This window comes from Ips typographus, linkage group LG2, assembly GCF_016097725.1.
Source record: "Ips typographus isolate SLU linkage group LG2, UJ_Ityp_2.0, whole genome shotgun sequence".
Taxonomy (NCBI): domain Eukaryota; kingdom Metazoa; phylum Arthropoda; class Insecta; order Coleoptera; family Curculionidae; genus Ips; species Ips typographus.
In genome coordinates, this window is record NC_138423.1 from 21,270,068 (window position 1) to 21,287,533 (window position 17,466).

The 17,466-nt window shown below is 34.3% G+C and overlaps 1 protein-coding gene across 2 annotated transcripts in view; it reads left to right on the forward strand.

Moving 5' to 3' along the window:
* The window catches only part of Pde9 (phosphodiesterase 9), a 100,720-nt gene that overhangs the window by 41,129 nt on the left and 42,125 nt on the right, over positions 1-17,466 (forward strand). Inside the window, exon 3 of one of the 2 annotated variants that reach the window (XM_081973487.1) lies at positions 4,752-4,784. The exons of the other annotated variant lie outside the window; for it this stretch is intronic. The gene's annotated coding sequence lies outside the window, so the exon portion shown is untranslated. The remainder of the gene's footprint in view (positions 1-4,751; positions 4,785-17,466) is intronic. 2 annotated transcript variants of the gene reach the window in all.

Below are 17,466 nucleotides of genomic sequence, written 5' to 3' on the forward strand. Positions count from 1 at the left end.
AAAATTGTTTTGAAAAATATTACTTTCAGAAAACTTACTAAAGTAATTTGTTTTTCAAATGTTTTACGTCCTTCCATTTGACCAGACTTTTTTTGTGCCTTTATGACTCGATATTTCGCTCGTAGAAACACTGTTAATTTTTCCTGCAACAGTGTACACGACAATTTTTTATGTTTCAGCCTGAAGCCTGAACGTCAGATCAAACTGTCTGAACTTTTAGTAGCAGCTTTTATTGTCACGTCACTTTTCGTGGCTTGTACAAATGGGCTCATCCCACATAACGTAAAACTGCGCTTCAAAGCATATAAGTTGGGAAGGTTTTTGGTAATTTACAGGACTTTAAAAATGCGTAAATAAATTCAAATCGACGGTTTTGCCGCGTATATGACGTAGACGACTTTCAGCAGTTTTATTGGCTATGGCTGTCTGACGATCAGCTGATTTATAACCTCCTTCCTTCCTGAATCCCCTATCTAACTAGGGGAATATGGCTTCTGCTCCCTTTAAGGGGCAATTTGCCAGAGGTTTTCTTTCTGCATAAGATTTGTCTCACTCTAGGCCATCCCCAGGCAAGCCTCTTGGTGCTTCGGTATCCAAATCAATTGGTCGTATTGTGTGGTTTCTCGGCATATTTCAGTTTGGATTCAGTTAAAAAGCAACCTACTACATAGCACAAATAGTCTTTTTGTCTGTTTTTTTTTTAACCTCCAAGAAGCCATAAACCTAAAAGCGACAGCCATATTTCACATTCTAACAGACTTTACCGCGCCTTCATGCTATCGTATCCAGTATACCTTTAATAAATTCTGATAGTGAGTGAGAATCTATTGGGGGAGGTTAAACTTTTTGCACTTTCCCTATTTTGAATACGGGTTTTGTTCTCGAACGTCTCGGCTAAAGATAATCTTCATCAATCATTACCTTACAGCTTTTTTTTTTTTCGTTTTTAAGGGCAAAACAAAAGTATTTGGCCTTTTTTCGTCTAACAACAGATATTACAGCCCTCAAAGTACACAAAATTCATTTAGGAAAAAATAATGCAGGAACATAAAACATTTATTAAATTCGCCAGCGAATAGCTTTTTGCTCCCAATTAGTAAAATACCTAAAACATCGAAAACAAACGAGCATTGTTATTTTGTACATTGTTGCGGCATATTAAGTACAATTAGTTTAACAGTTGAATAAAAAAGGGATGCGTTTACTATTTAAACTGGAAAAATAACCGAAAATTCCGAATAATACGGGTAAAATCGATTTCGGGTGCTAATCAGCGCTTTGCCGAGTGCTTTTTAAGTTTTCGAGCAAATCGACGAGAATCGCTAAACGGAAAGGTCAAGAATATTAAGCGGGCTTGAGGTGTGTCGATCGATAAAAGTTTCGTCCCTACTTAACGTTGAATTTAGGACGATAAAGTTTGCGCCTAAGTACTGGATGGAGGGCTTAAACTTTCGTTAAAGTTTTCGAAATGTAATATTTTTAGTGTTGGCTAAATTACCGATAAAGTAAATATTTTACTTTTACTAGGAAAATTTGACACCTTGAAAACCAGTAGATTACTGGTAAATTACAAATACTGTCTTTCTGGCAGTTCAAACTTTGACACCGCTTTTCTCCCTGACTGTACCAAATTTTGTAGTTTTTTTTCAGGTTATTGAATACGGAATTTAACGGCAATTTGAAAAATCTGCTTAAAACTGTCACTTTCTCATTTCAAGTGGGTTTTACCAGCGATTTTGTCCCTGACTGCCTTTTAAACTGTGTTTCTGGCAGGTCAAAGTTTGACACCGCTTTTCTCCCTGACTGTACCAAATTTTGTAGTGTTTTTTCAGATTATTGAATACGGAATTTAACGGCAATTTCAAAAATCTGCTTAAAACTGTCACTTTCTCATTTCAAGTGGGTTTTACCAGCAATTTTGTCCCTGACTGTCTTTTAAACTGTGTTTCTAGCAGTGCAAACTTTGACACTGCTTTTCTCCGTTGCTGTACCAAATTTTGTAGTATGTTTTTAGGTTATTAAATAGGGAATTCAATGGAAATTTCAAAAATCTACTTAAAACTGTCACTTTCTTATTCCAAGTCGGTATTATCAGCGATTTTGTTCTTGACTGTCTTTTAAACTGTGTTTCTGGCAGTGCAAACTTTGACACCGCTTTTCTTCCGGACTGTACCACATTTTGTAGTGTTTTTTCAGGTTATTGAATAGGGAATTCAATGGAAATTTCAAAAATCTACTTAAAACTGTCACTTTTTTTTTCCAAGTGGGTTTTACCAGCGATTTTGTCCTTGACTGTCTTTTAAACTGTGTTTCTGGCAGTGCAAACTTTGACACCGTTTTTCTCCGTGACTGTACCAAATTTTTTAGTGTTTTTTTAGGTTATTGAATAGGAATTTTAATAGAAATTTCAAAAATCTGTTTAAAACTGTTACTTTCTCATTCCAAGTGGATTTTACCAGGAATTTTGTCCATGATTGTCTTTCTGGCATTTCAAACTTTGACACCGCTTTTCTCCCTGACTATACCAAATTTTGTAGTGTTTTTTCAGGTTATTGAATAGGGAATTTAACGGCAATTTCAAAAATCTACTTAAAACTGTCACTTTCTCATTTCAAGTGGGTTTTACCAGCAATTTTGTCCCTGACTGTCTTCTAAACTGTGTTTCTGGCAGTGCAAACTTTGACACCGCTTTTCTCCCTGACTGTACCAAATTTATAATGTTTTTTCAGGTTATTAAATAGGGAATTCAATGGGAATTTGAAAAACCTACTTAAAACTGTCACTTTCTCATTCCAAGTGAGTTTTACCAGCGATTTTGTCCCTGACTGTCTTTTAAACTGTGTTTCTGGCAGGTCAAACTTTGACACCGCTTTTCTCCATGACTGTACCAAATTTTGTCGTGTTTTTTTAGGTTATTGAATAAGAATTTTAATGGAAATTTCAAAAATCTGCTTAAAACTGTCACTTTCTCATTTCAAGTGGGTTCTACCAGCAATTTTGTCCATGACTGTCTTTTTGGCAGTTCAAACTTTGATACCGCTTTTCTCCCTGACTGTACCAAATTTTGTAGTATTTTTTTATGTTATTGAATAGGGAATATCATGGGAATTTCAAAAATCTACTTAAAACTGTCACTTTCTCATTTCAAGTGGGTTTTACCAGCGATTTTGTCCCTGACTGTCTTTCTGGCAGATCAAACTTTGACACCGCATTTCTCCCTGACTGTACCAAATTTTGTAGTGTTTTTTCAGGTTATTGAATAGGGAATTTAACGACAATTTCAAAAATCTGCTTAAATCTGTCACTTTCTCATTTCAAGTGGGTTTTACCAGCGATTTTGTCCCTGACTGTCTTTTAAACTGTGTTTCTGGCAGGTCAAACTTTGACACCGCTTTTCTCTATGACTATACCAAATTTTGTAGTGTTTTTTCAGATTATTGAATAGGGAATTTAACGGCAATTTCAAAAATCTGCTTAAAACTATCACTTTCTCATTCCAAGTGGGTTTTACCAGGAATTTTGTCCATGATTGTCTTTCTGACATTTCAAACTTTGACACCGCTTTTCTCCCTGACTATACCAAATTTTGTAGTGTTTTTTCAGGTTATTGAATACGGAATTTATCGGCAATTTCAAAAATCTGCTTAAAACTGTCACTTTCTCATTTCAAGTGGGTTTTACCAGCAATTTTGTCCCTGACTGTCTTTTAAACTGTGTTTCTGGCAGTGCAAACTTTGACACCGCTTTTCTCCCTGGCTGTACCAAATTTATAATGTTTTTTCAGGTTATTAAATAGGGAATTCAATGGAAATTTCAAAAATCTACTTAAAACTGTCACTTTCTTATTTCAAGTGGGTTTTACCTGCAATTTTTTTGCAAAGAAACTTTGCTTACCTGCAAAGTTTCTTGTAAAAGTTTACAAAAAGAAAAATTTACTTTTTACAAATTAATTGGTAATTTAGTGCACTAAAATGATGTTTTAAAACAAATGTTATATCAAATAGCATGTAGATTAATTAAAATTGTACAAAATAAGTAAAGTTATATTGCAAAACTCTTTTCCCGCATCACTGTGAAACTGTAAATATAACTATTGATTTTGGCAAAGTTCAGCTGCAACAAAAATGTTATTATTACCGTTCTATATCTTAGAAATAACATAAAATACTAGTAGAAAATCTGACAATAATGTAAAAAAAAATATTATTGTAAAATACTTATTCCTGGTCGCTCTGAGGTACATGTTGGTTGCTTGCTGAATTTGTCTCAGACAATTTTTATTTAAATCTTTTGTTAACGTCAACGAACAATACGCCTGAAACAAAACAGATTTTCCTACGTTTCATAACATTTCTCGTCACAGAATGACGCAAACAACACTCTCTTTTTAAATCTTCTCGTTCCATATACGCAAATAATATATCGATGTGTAGAATTTACATGAAAAACCTCACAAAGTACCGGGTTTACTTATAAGATGTTCCCGAGGGAAAAGTAACAAAATAGCTGCGCAAATATAATTTTTTCCCAATGAAATTTCAGAAGATAAAAGGAAAAGTTTCGATATTCAGGTAGATCCACGTCTTCGGATTTAAAAAGGTTATTTCGTTTGTGTTTACTGCTCAGAGGGGAAATATTAAATTTAATCTTGTAATTTTTTTCTTCGTTTACAAAACGTCTCGGTTAAATTGCATTACGACTGTCTGCTTTACTGTCGTTTATTCGTTTTAACGCAGTTTGTTTTGTTGCAGAATTTCGTTGCAGTTTAGACAGTAAATAACAAGGTAAGTTATTATCAGTTTATCTAATTTGTTTTTTTTCAAGAATTTTATTGTACTTATTTTATAATAATAATAATTGTTTTTTAAGTTTGACAGGAAAAAGTTGATTTGTGTAATTTCAGTCATATTTTTTTTTACTTAACAGTCATAGTTATTCTTAAAAAACTTCTTAAATAACTGCAAATTGATGAATAATGGACCTTTATCAGTGATTTTTTAAGACAAAATGAAGGCTTGTGACGTCAAAACCAACTTGAAGTAACCTAGAAGCACTTGCTTTGTTTTTTGCGCTTAAAAATTCCGCTTTACGAGCATATCATTGTTAGTTTGCGAGCTTTAAATTATCTGTTCGTGTACAAGTGCCTTGCTCGAGGCGTTTTTCCCAGTTGCATAATATCCTTTGGACCGTTATAATATTTTTAGAAATGGAACAAGGCATTCTCATTTAAAGCTTTAACTTTCGCTATTTTAACTCCAAATTTATGGATAAATATCAGTTTTAGCTTATTCCAGACTTTGCTGCATATAAGCTCTCACTGATACTAGAGAAAAATCACGATATCTGTCGTGGAACTGGGATTGACGATTACTGGAAATTAACGATGGGATTCCTCGTCCCTTTGGTCTTTTTGTCCGGTCGTTCATGGCGCTGTTAATCTGGAATCGGTTGATTAAATGCCGAACCGTTTTGCGGTCGTTTGCACTTTATCCGGATCTTATTAGACCCTATAAAATCCAGTTTGTTTGAATGGAAACTCTGGAACAAATCTGAAGAAATTGTTAAATTTAAGCTCCGAGAAAATGTGGAAAAACCAAGTCACTCGAAAATAACTGATTACTTTCTGATTGGGAACTTGATTTCATATATTATTTCGGATCGAATTAGGTATTCGGCAATGAATTGCCTAAATCACTTCTGCGTTGTTGTGTTGGGATTTTACGGCAGATCGACAAGTACGTGCCAAGAGAGCGTAAACGAGAAAATTTCGAAAATAATAAAGTTTTCCTCGCAGTCACGTACAAGCCCCATCAATGTCAGTTATTCGGGCAAAAATGCATGTTTACTTTACTGTAATGCTACATTTATATTTAAAACTATCTAGTTTGAACAAATGTTGTACTTAATAAACAAGAAAATTTGTTCGAGAAAACAAAAAAGCAAAAAGATACTATAATACTCAAATTATCCAACAAATAGTGTTTTCTGTCCCTTTCTTCCTGATTACTGTTGTTCAACTAAATTTGCCATTTATTGTGATTATTGTGGAGTATGTCCCTGCTTTTTCGGTTCAATTTACTAGTGCCAGGAAAAATTTTAGGTCCGTAACTGCCTAAATACACGAATTACTTAAAAAATTGTGTTTTAGGTCAGTTAATCCTGTTTTCCGTCACTAATCGTCGTTTTACTAAATTTAAAACTTTTTGCGAGTATTGTGCAGTATCTCCCTGACTTTTAGATATAATTTATTAGATCCAGTGAAAATTTCAGGTCCGTAACTTTCCCATATACCCATTTCCCATATTACTTAGAAAATTAGCCCTTTCTTCCCTTGATTACTGTTGTTTAACTAAATTTAGAATTTTTTGTGATTATTTTGGATTACGTTCCTGGTTTTTAGGTTCAACTTACTAGTCCCAGTGAAGACGATTTGCTTGTTCCTATCTTACTTTTCTGACATCTATGTTATTACTGCATTTTCAAAAATTTGAAAAAACAAAAAATTAAAAATTTAATTCTTTGAAAATTTTGGAATTGCTGACATAATACAGATCTCAGAAAAGGAGGATAAGAATATGCAAACTTTTTAACATAAACAAGAAAATTTGTTCGAGAAAACAAAAAAGCAAAAAGATACTATAACACCCAAATTATCCAACAAATAGTGTTTCGTGTCAGTTGATTGTGTTTTCTGTCCCTTTTTTCCTGATTACTTTTGTTTAACTAAATTTAGAATTGTTTGTGATTATTGTGGTGTACGTCCCAAGTTTTTTAGGTTCAATTTACTAGTCCCAGTAAAAATTTCAGTTTTGTTACTGCCCAAATACCCAAATTATCCAACAAATAAGTGTTTCAGTCAGTTGATTGTGTTTTCTGTCCCTTTCTTCCTGATTCCTGTTCCTAAATTTGCAATTTATTGTGGAGTATGTCCCTGGTTTTTCGGTTCAATTTACTAGTGCCAGGAAACATTTTAGGTCCATAACTGCCTAAATACACGAATTACTTAAAAAATTGGGTTTTAGGTCAGTTAATCCTGTTTTTCGTCACTTTTTTAGTAGTTACTGTCGTTTTACTAAATTTAAAATTTTTTGTGAATATTGTGCAGTATGTTTCTTACTTTTAGATATAATTTATTAGACACAGTGAAAATTTCAGCTCCGTAACTTTCCCATATACCCGAATTACTTAGAAAATTAGCCCTTTCTTCCCTTGATTACTGTTGTTTAACTAAATTTAGAATTTTTTGTGATTATTTTGGATTACGTTCCTGGTTTTTAGGTTCAACTTACTAGTCCCAGTGAAAACGATTTGCTTGTTCCTATCTTACTTTTCTGACATCTATGTTATTATTGCATTTTCAAAAATTTGAAAAAAAAAATTCTTTGAAAATTTTGGAATTGCTGACATAATACAGATCTCAGAAAAGGAGGATAAGAATATGCAAACTTTTTTCAAATATTGAAAATTTCAATGTTTAACAATGATAAGTATCTCGAAAACGACCAAATTTAGAGGTACAGTACATAATAGACTGTAAACTAAGCCTTGAAGAGCTGAATCGAACGACGTAATAATGTACAGGGTGTCTCATAAGAAATAGTGCACTTTTTGGTCTTAGACACATAGACTCCTACGGATTTCAATTTTCTACTTTTGCTGTAAGAAGATAGAATTGATCATATTTAATTAATTGTTTTAAAAAGTGGTCACTAGTTGACAGAAGCCATGAAACTAATAATCTAAAGGTGTGTGTGTGGTATTTTTGTTCTGGGATCTTCTGCATACAAATGCTCCATTAATTTTAATTTTCAAATTAATTCAGGTGTCAATGGTAACTTGGCTATAAACCATCCCCATAAAAGCCGTCGGCAATTTCCACATGAAAAAGAACAGCTCGTTCGTTGAAATTGTAAAGTTGTGAACTTTATGGTTCGCCCCAAAATTTGCGCGAAAAAGGTTTCGAACCGATCGTTTTGCATCCCGAATCGTCTTTTACAACTTATTTAATCAGTATCTCCCGGCACTAAATTCTTTGTAAGTTCCCACTGTTTTGGAGGAGAGGAAAATTGAACGAAAAGACTAAACAGGCAACAAGTTTCCATCAATTTACTGCTAAAAAAAAGAAAGAGCGATACCGTGTCAGCCCAACTCTCTATCTGTAATTGTTTTCTCCGATTTCAGTTTAGTAATTAAGAGCGAGGGACTTACAACTGGTGATAAAAGTTTTAGTTAAGTTTAAGTAATTAATTTGTTTGTAGGAGAAAGATTTGTTTCTCAGGAATGAAATAAAGAGAAAAAGAGTTAACTTGTTTTGTTTAGAAACTTTTTCACTGATTTTAGTTTGTTAGAGTCTGTTGTGAGCAAAAACACTTCAACAGGTCTAGAATTTGACGTAGATCCCAAACATCAAATGAAAAAGTGGTTATCCCATTTAAAAAATTGTAAGTTTGGTTTTTTGCTCAAATTTGGGACACTCTGTATCATCATCATCAGAGCAGAGCATTCGACTGCATAAATCTCTACAAGATTCAAAATTTAATAAATCACCCTGTACGTCTAATCTGTGGCATTTGCGTAAATCACTGCAATGTTCGTAGTTTGTGATTGGCCGAGAAAGAGGAACAAGCTGAAAGATGCTTTTTTTGTTCAATCACAAACTACGAACATTGCTGTGATTTACGCAACTAGAGAGAAAGTGTAACTTTTGCTCTCGCGAACAATTTGAGACGCGAAGCGGAGGATTTCAAAAATCAAGAGAGTAAAAAGCAGTTTACTCCAGAGTTGCGCATCTAATATTTTTCTACGACCAATGTTATATTTTAGGAAAAAAAGCAGCATACAACATAAATACCTGGCTGAAAAAATATGTATGTCAATTTGTCAAGAAAGTGACAACCTGTCTGATTTTGGCGAATTTCTAATCATTTTTTAGTCCCATCTTTTAACCCAAATTACGACTTTGTTTATTAACCTATTTGCGTGATTTTCTTTTTATTTAATAGCCAAAGATTTGGGAAATGTGCAAAAGTTATTTTTGTCACCAAAAAAATTTTGCAGGTAGGAAAAATAGGGACTTGAAAATTATGGTAGATTTGGCATTTTGAAAAAAATGCTTCTAAAATTTTTATTGACGTACTATTAAAATTGTGTCTTTTTTCATATGCCGTTTAAAAAACATCAATAGAGATAGATTTTTTTTTTAATTTGGGTTAAAAGATTGTCATAAAATGCATTGAATCTCCCTTAAGACGTTTTACTTTACCGATGCCCTTAAACAGATAGTTTTAGTGCTTAATTTGATATTTACTGGTAGAATTGTCAAACTTAGGTTAGTTAAATAACTATTTTGTATTAGTGTATAATAGCTATTTATGTGACCAGTTACGAAAAGTTCGATTTTGTGTAATGAATGAATGTTTGTAGGGCGAGCGCAGCGAGGTCATCTAAACGTAATCAAAACGTAAACGCCATCTTGAATTTTCTCTCTTCCAGTGACAGTTAACGTCAAACTGACAGTTCTAATGAATTCCCTGACCCCAAATTAGTCGAAAACGAGTATAAACTCGATTTTTTTAATTTTGGCCGCCATCTTGGATTTTCTCCCTTCCAGTGACAGTTAGAGTGAAACTGACAGTTGCAATCAACTCCCCGACCCCAAATTAGTCGAAAACGAGTACAAACTCAGAGGGTCCAAGTTGGAAAACAAAAAAGTTGCGTGCGGAAAGTGTCTTTCTCGCACTAAAAACCAACTTTTTTGCTTTTTGAGCTAGAACGTGCGTCTAACCGTCATTTTATGCGAAAATGTCCTGGAAAACACGCTGGTTAAGTCGGTTTTTTGATATCTCGAAAACTAACCGAGTTAGAGCTAAATATTCACATTTTAATCATCAAGTTGTCAGTTACTCGGACTGAGTGACAGATAGGTGAAATCCAACTTCAGAATTTTAAAACTGTGACAACGACATGTTATGATGGACGTCGCCCATATGTTTCTACGGAAATGCATAAAAACAGAGAGTGACGAAATGAACTTTTCATAACTAGTTACATAAAGTAATACTTTTCGTAACTAGTTACGAAAAGTAAAATGTTTTGTCACTCTAATCAGTTTTGAAAAGTGTCACTTTATATGCCAAAATTAGAAAAAAAAAATTTTCCTGACACAATTATACCAAATTATACTCTGAATTAAGTGTACCTCAAACTTGTTTTCTGTTAAATTATCAAAACATTTTTTTTTCCTCCCTTCAGGAATTTCAATGCAACTCAATTTTCGTCTCCTTACCATTTTCGTTTATCCCCGTAAAAACTTGGAAATATTATGTATTTATGCAGATTAAAAAGCTAATCCGAAACAAATAACCAGGCGAGAACTTAACCCTTAGCATTGTGATCGATTCCAGACTTTGCCAAAAAACATAAAAGTTGTAGGCAAAGCTTTTACGCGGGCCGGCCTAGAGTTCGAAATTCAATTTCCCCTCTTGCTCCATGGCGATATAAAATTTTGATCGGATAGCGGAATAAATAAACCACTATTAGAGTTCCGACTTTGTTATTTTCATAGAGTTCTCGCTAAACCGACCGTGGCATAAAACAGTGGCGTTTTAATTTAACGTAAACTTTACTCAGAAATGTCGTTTGCTTGTCGGATAAAGCAAACTTTCTGCATCCGAAAATTTCCATTCGTTGTTGAAGCGAAAAGTTTGTTGGGTCAGCGCCGCCAGAGAGTAAAATTAGAATCTTATTTGAAAGTTTTAGCTTTAGAAAGTAGTGGACAATAAAAATGTGAGTCTAGAATAAGGAGAGCCACTATGGGAAACTCGAAAATGGTTACAGATTTGGTTAAATGGTAATAATGGCATTTAATAGTATATTCTATATTAAGAGCGGAAAGTATATATTTGCCGCTTGCACATGAAATTTGCAGCTTGAGGCGAAGCCGAACGCTGCAATCATGTAAAAGCGGCAAAAGTACTTTTGGCTCGAAATATAGACGATATTTTTTCGACGACTGCTGTGGGGTGGATTAGAAGGACAACTCACATCATTTTCGTCGCTCGAACTCATTGTCACCGATAAATCACTTTGACGGAATGTGGTTATTTCAAACAGGTATGTCAAGCGTTGTTATGGAAACGCCGAAAAAAGTTGGTGAGTAGATTGTTAGTAGAAAGCGAAAACGCTCTAGAGCAGAAAATCTCTCTTTCTGCTCGCGCGCGGCAAATAACCCCTTTCTGCTTCTAAATGGAAGCGTACATGAGGTACTTTCAAAGTAAGTCGTCGAAAAAATATTTTGAAAAAGGTAAATTTTTTGATTAAATATCCATGCAGCCAGGTTAAAAATGCCCTTTTAATTACCTTAAAAAATAGTTATTTATGCAAAAGTGCAAAAAGTACATCTTTTTTGCACGCAAGTGGAAGAACACTTAAATGCAAATGCATGGGTTCTATAAAGCATTTTTTCTAAAATCGACTTGTCTGACTTTATGTAACTGACTGTAAGACTTTATTGCACTAGTGCAAAAAAGAAGAACTTTTTGCACTAAAAATCATTAAAAAAGTGACTTTTTTGCACGATTTTTTAAAAAATATATTTTTTTTTCAAGCGGTCTAAAATAAGCCTATTGTGTACCTGTACTGTCGACGCAGAAAGGCTATTTCATATCCTAGGAGGTAAAAAAATAATGTGCAGAACTTGATTCAGGCTAAAAACGTTGCATTTAGAAAAAAGCAGATGAAATTAATGCAACACTTACTTTGCTTTGATTGGCTTGTCAGGCATGGCTTTGCAATACTTATTCTGAAATACAGTTTTCCTGAAGGTGTCAGGGCTAAATTTGTGATCAAATTCAAAATCAACATAAACAAACGGACTGACACAAAAAGACAAAAACTGATTGACACAACACGGCTAATACGATAACAACACGAAGCTATTTCCAAAGTTGTCTAACAGAGGGCGCATCATGGCTGTCTAGCGTCATCTGTCGATTACGGTTACGCGTTCCGAATTTACACGGAACGCGGTTCTTGAAAATAGGCTTTCAAAAATGTTATCGGCCATTTGCTCTGGTTTTCTGGCTTCAAATCTCCGTTGTTCTATGAGAATGATATTTTTTCAGTAACCGTTATATATGTATATTTACTAGTCCGAATTAATCGGTTAACCTGGTTAGGAAACGATACACATCCTATGTTTACCTTATTACGCTTTCACTGTGTCATCTGTCAAAAATCGTGATGTTCATGGCACACTAATTCAAAATTCAAACACCTTGTACTAATACTACTAATTGCGTTGTTGTATTGTCGAAAATTTGAAAGAATGCTTTTTTGTATTTGTTTATGAATGTCTGTCCAGTTTGTACCTAATTATATTTTTTGAAACAAATAGTCAAGTCTTGTGTTTTTGAAATTCTAACTTGATCCCTATTTTATAATTTTAATTGTGAGTTTATTGTGAAGGTTGTCATTTGTCTACTTCTTGCAGTGCACATGCCATTAACAATGAATGTTACTTTACATTCTCTGCACTAATTCCATATAGAGCGGATACTCGCCGACATTCCGCCAAACAATCGACGAATTCTCCCTTAATAAAACTTGATTAGGACGACGACCTCCCGTTTTGCAATTATGACAATGGCGGAGAAGAGGCTCGAATCCCGCGGCGAAACCTTTTCGGTGGAGTTTCCGCTCTTGTGCGTTTGACGTCATAAAGTGGCACCACGGTTACGGAAAAATCCGAACAAACAGAATAAACCTCTGCCTTTTCGGTTTTATTGTTCCCCCGTTACGATCGATTTAAAGGGACAACGATAATAAGGGAATACTCCTTTTGTCTGGATTATCACGTCAGTCGTCAACAATTCAATCTTCAACACTCTAAACATAATATTGCAGGAAAGTATTTTATTGCTTCAAATTGTATGTAAAGCGTAAATATGTTTAAATCACAGTAGTAGTCCCCAATTGAATTTGTTTTAACATAAGGTAGTGCTGCTTAGGTCAATATCTCGAGACGTTTTTGGCCTTTCCCCAATTAACATCCTGTGACTAAGAAGAAATATCGATTTATCCAAAAAATGCGACATATAGCAGTACTAGATCTCGAATTAAGGCAGTAGCTTTGAACTGTCATTTTAAGTCACGTGTAGGTGACATATTATGTGTTGCATAATTTTAAGTCATTCTCCCTTGACCGACATACAGGGTGTTTAGAGACAGTTAAAGTGGAAGAACAACTTGTGCAAACAATTTCAAGTTTCACTCACTGAGCTAGCCTGGCCTAGGACAGAATCAGAAACGAAGACGTTAGACAACAGAGAAAGACAAGACAAGAGAAGAAAAGTAAGACAGAGAAGAAAATACTGGAATTAACACGTAAACTGAATGGAAGACGACAGCTGGAAAGAATGCTGCTTTCCAATGGAATTTGGAAATTATAAATGACGAAGAAGAGGAGTAGATGTGGCTCTTGGAGGAACCACACTATACTAAGTAGTCTCTACAGCTTCACGAAACCAAATTTGACAGTTGTGACGTTAAGGAACATTTTTACACGTGACAGTTGCCATAACTGTCGAAACTCGTTCGAAAGTGATCTGAAACTATGAAATTCAAAATAGCTGCTAATTTGAAAAATTACACTGGAAATTTGTTTAAAATTTCATGAAGATTTGACAGTTGAGACGTTAAGGAACACCACACCTTAATACTTACGTCACTTAATTCGTATTGTTTAAAAAATATAAATTTACCAACTTAAAGCAGATATTTGAAGATGGCAAAATAATAAAATGTACGAGGCAAAGTTGCAAATAGTGCATTTAGCAATTTAGTAGTATGCAATTTAGTATGAATAAGGCTCGACATGCGTTAATAAAACAGACAGTCAGAATACTCCGCTTCGTGCCACACCATGTAGTCGTCTCGAATTCTGCAACCCGCACCGGAGTTTTAAATTAATTAAAACAGTAAACCATTTCTAAATTATAATAATCGCGATTGCCAAACCCTTTAAAAAGCTGCCCTCATCGATTAATAAATCCAAGTACAATCTATTTCATAATTTGAGTAGTTTGTGCATGTAAAAGGTACTTTAATAATTAAACAGAATGACAGACGACAGCTGAAAAGAGTGCTGGACATCAACGGCCGAAGAGGCATAATAGGACAAAACAGGCATTAGCCTATCTATATGGACACCCATATTAGAAAGAAAGAAGAAGAACAAGGTTCTAAGAGTTTTAATATTTTTTAAAAACTCTTATCCTGCATTACGCTACAGGTTTAAAATTTAGTTTTAGTTTCAGGTTAGTTTCGTAATTTTAGGAGAATTCAAGAGAATGATAAAGAAAAGGCTGATCAAAAGCAACAGGCAATGGAATTTGGAAATTATAAATGACGAAGAAGAGGAGTAGATGTGGCTCTTGGAGGAACCACACTATACTAAGTAGTCTCTACAGCTTCACGAAACCAAATTTGACAGTTCTGACGTTAAGGAACATTTTTACACGTGACAGTTGCCATAACTGTCGAAACTCGTTCGAAAGTGATCTGAAACTATGAAATTCAAAGTAGCTGCTAATTTGAAAAATTACACTGGAAATTTGTTTAAAGTTTCATGAAGATTTGACAGTTGAGACGTTAAGGAACACCACACCTTGATACTTACGTCACTTAATTCGTATTGTTTAAAAAATATAAATTTACCAACTTAAAGCAGATATTTGAAGATGGCAAAATAATAAAATGTACGAGGCAAAGTTGCAATATGAAAACAAGCGTTCAACAATAGATTTCGTCACTGAACCAATTTAGTATAAATAAGGCTCTCAACATCCTAGTTAATAAAGTTAATAAAGCAGACAGTCAGAATACTCCGCTTCGTGCCACACCATGTAGTCGTCCCGAATTCTGCAACCCGCACCGGAATTGTAAATTAATTAAAACAGTAAACCATTTCTAAATTATAATAATCGCGAGTGCCAAACCCTTTAAAAAGCTGCCCTCATCTATTAACAAATCCAAGTACAATCTATTTCATAATTTGAGTAGTTTATGCATGTAAAAGGCACTTTAACAATTAAACAGAATGACAGACGACAGCTGAAAAGAGTGCTGGACATCAACGGCCGAAGAGGCATAATAGGACAAAACAGGCATTAGCCTATCTATATGGACACCCATATTAGAAAGAAAGAAGAAGAACAAGGTTCTAAGAGTTTTAATATTTTTTTATTTCAAAACTCTTATCCTGCATTACGCTACAGGTTTAAAATTTAGTTTTAGTTTCAGGTTAGTTTCGTAATTTTAGGAGAATTCAAGAGAATGATAAAGAAAAGGCTGATCAAAAGCAACAGGCAATGGAATTTGGAAATTATAAATGACGAAAAAGAGGAGTAGATGTGACTCTTGGAGGAACCACACTATACTAAGTAGTCTCTACAGCTTCACGAAACCAAATTTGACAGTTGTGACGTTAAGGAACATTTTTACACGTGACAGTTGCCATAACTGTCGAAACTCGTTCGAAAGTGATCTGAAACTATGAAATTCAAAATAGCTGCTAATTTGAAAAATTACACTGGAAATTTGTTTAAAATTTCATGAAGATTTGACAGTTGAGACGTTAAGGAACACCACACCTTAATACTTACGTCACTTAATTCGTATTGTTTAAAAAATATAAATTTACCAACTTAAAGCAGATATTTGAAGATGGCAAAATAATAAAATGTACGAGGCAAAGTTGCAAATAGTGCATTTAGCAATTTAGTAGTATGCAATTTAGTATGAATAAGGCTCGACATGCGTTAATAAAACAGACAGTCAGAATACTCCGCTTCGTGCCACACCATGTAGTCGTCTCGAATTCTGCAACCCGCACCGGAGTTTTAAATTAATTAAAACAGTAAACCATTTCTAAATTATAATAATCGCGAGTGCCAAACCCTTTAAAAAGCTGCCCTCATCGATTAACAAATCCAAGTACAATCTATTTCATAATTTGAGTAGTTTATGCATGTAAAAGGCACTTTAACAATTAAACAGAATGACAGACGACAGCTGAAAAGAGTGCTGGACATCAACGGCCGAAGAGGCATAATAGGACAAAACAGGCATTAGCCTATCTATATGGACACCCATATTAGAAAGAAAGAAGAAGAACAAGGTTCTAAGAGTTTTAATATTTTTTTATTTCAAAACTCTTATCCTGCATTACGCTACAGGTTTAAAATTTAGTTTTAGTTTCAGGTTAGTTTCGTAATTTTAGGAGAATTCAAGAGAATGATAAAGAAAAGGCTGATCAAAAGCAACAGGCAATGGAATTTGGAAATTATAAATGACGAAGAAGAGGAGTAGATGTGGCTCTTGGAGGAACCACACTATACTAAGTAGTCTCTACAGCTTCACGAAACCAAATTTGACAGTTCTGACGTTGAGGAACACTTTTTACACGTGGCAGTTGCCATAACTGTCGAAACTCGTTCGAAAGTGATCTGAAACTATGAAATTCAAAGTAGCTGCTAATTTGAAAAATTACACTGGAAATTTGTTTAAAGTTTCATGAAGATTTGACAGTTGAGACGTTAAGGAACACCACACCTTGATACTTACGTCACTTAATTCGTATTGTTTAAAAAATATAAATTTACCAACTTAAAGCAGATATTTGAAGATGGCAAAATAATAAAATGTACGAGGCAAAGTTGCAATATGAAAACAAGCGTTCAACAATAGATTTCGTCACTGAACCAATTTAGTATAAATAAGGCTCTCAACATCCTAGTTAATAAAGTTAATAAAGCAGACAGTCAGAATACTCCGCTTCGTGCCACACCATGTAGTCGTCCCAAATTCTGCAACCCGCACCGGAATTGTAAATTAATTAAAACAGTAAACCATTTCTAAATTATAATAATCGCGAGTGCCAAACCCTTTAAAAAGCTGCCCTCATCTATTAACAAATCCAAGTACAATCTATTTCATAATTTGAGTAGTTTATGCATGTAAAAGGCACTTTAACAATTAAACAGAATGACAGACGACAGCTGAAAAGAGTGCTGGACATCAACGGCCGAAGAGGCATAATAGGACAAAACAGGCATTAGCCTATCTATATGGACACCCATATTAGAAAGAAAGAAGAAGAACAAGGTTCTAAGAGTTTTAATATTTTTTTATTTCAAAACTCTTATCCTGCAGTACGCTACAGGTTTAAAATTTAGTTTTAGTTTCAGGTTAGTTTCGTAATTTTAGGAGAATTCAAGAGAATGATAAAGAAAAGGCTGATCAAAAGCAACAGGCAATGGAATTTGGAAATTATAAATGACGAAGAAGAGGAGTAGATGTGACTCTTGGAGGAACCACACTATACTAAGTAGTCTCTACAGCTTCACGAAACCAAATTTGACAGTTCTGACGTTGAGGAACACTTTTTACACGTGGCAGTTGCCATAA